Genomic DNA, 1874 nt, shown 5'->3' with positions numbered 1-1874 from the left:
ATTTAACTTCTTTGAGAAATATCTGTTCATTTCAGATGCCCATTTTTGAATTGTGTTTTTAAATTTGGAAGGTCTGATTTTTTAAAATAAATAATCTGGAGAGTAGACCTTTGTCTGAGGAGCAGCTGGTAAAATTTTTTCCCACTTTGTAGGTTGTCTATTAGCTTTGTTGGTGGTTTCGCTTGCAGTGCAGAAGTTTTTTAAAAAGATGAGATCCCAGTTGTTGATTCTTTGTGCTTTTTTAGCTATTTACAACCTTTTACTCAGTCCATGAACTGAATTTACTATTACTAGACGCACACACACACACACACACACACGGATTTTTAATACATTAAAACAAATTCTACAAGTTATCTGAATACCATGAACTGTTTACTATTACTAGACGCACACACACACACACACACACACGGATTTTTAATACATTAAGGCAAATTCTACAAGTTATCTGAATCAACCTAGTGCAGTGCCCATTTAATGTCTGGCAGGAAGTCTGTCTTGTTCTTCTGTTCTTGGCCTTTGAATTTTCAATATTAGCAGAAAAATAACTCTAACTCCATGGTAAAAAATAATTTCATGGCTATATATAAGATATTCGATTAGTAACAAAGAAAACTATTAAGATTTATAATACCAAGTTCTACAACACAATATCACAAAATTACTATATTTCTCATAAAAATCAAATGTTTCTCCCTTGGAGAGCTTCTCTTCGGCCATAGTAGAGTCACTGCTTCATGATTATATTGCTATGCTTCTCTCTGAATCTCTGAAGATGGCTGCATTCAATGTTCTGCCTCCTTTAGGGCACCAAAATAGAAAATTCTCTAAACTGAAAGCTGTTCTCCTTAGTCCTGTTTCACTGACAGTCATCTGTTAAATGTAGAAATTATTGATATAATAGTAACTGTGACACTGCTTCACAAATGAAAAATAACCTCTATCCCATTTACACTGAAAAAAAGGATTGAAATTCAATAATTGAGTTGTATAATTAAATTGTAGCAGTAGGAAGTACTGATGCAAACAAATTATAAAACTACACAGCAGTGGTGACAAAAGGCTCAATTTCCATTGCCTATCAAAAGAATTTGCATAATAAAAATAATTGTTTTTCGTCTAAATTATAGTGGTACTCCATATTTTCTTGTTTGAAATTAATAGGTCCTAGTCAGGCTCAGTAGTGCATGCCTATGATACCAACATTCTGGGAGGCTGAGATAACTTCAAGCCCAGCCTGGTCAGTTTAGTAACTTAGCAAGACCCTGACTCAAAATTTTTTAAAAACTTAAAATGGGCTGAGGAAGTAGCTGTGTGAAAGGGATTAGGTTCCTTCCCCAGTACCATAAAAATAATACTAAAGTCCTTAAGTATCATTAGTTTTGGATACTCTATTTCACGTGTCCATGAACATAGGTCCATAGGCAACCAATAATGGCTAACCATTTTTATATTCTCAAATACTAGCAGAAGAGAAGCAAGCGCATTAGCTTTTTTCTGTCTTGAACAACATTATACACCATCTGTCAGTGGAAACTGTACCTGTTGACTATAATTCCAGAGTGTTTGTATTGAACTAATTGCTCTCATGCTTGTTGTTCAAATTATTACAGTACCATTCAGAAAATTTGACCAAGACTATATGGTAAGCTCATGCAGCAAGTAAAAGGCAAATAAGTTAATTTAATTAAACCATGAGATAATTAATGTTTAAGAATTACATATTAATACAACAAAGGTGATTTGTATGCTTTTAAATTTTCTGTACAAGAAAAATCAATGCCATAAAGTAAACTACAATAAAAAGCATAAGGACAACTCACTTAAAATTTACAAGGAACACTTTTTTGACAATTGCAAATATTTAGGTT

This window comes from Fukomys damarensis, unplaced genomic scaffold (assembly GCF_012274545.1).
Source record: "Fukomys damarensis isolate Sample0158 unplaced genomic scaffold, DMR_v1.0_HiC HiC_scaffold_3, whole genome shotgun sequence".
Taxonomy (NCBI): domain Eukaryota; kingdom Metazoa; phylum Chordata; class Mammalia; order Rodentia; family Bathyergidae; genus Fukomys; species Fukomys damarensis.
Note: the sequence above shows the minus strand (reverse complement) of the source record.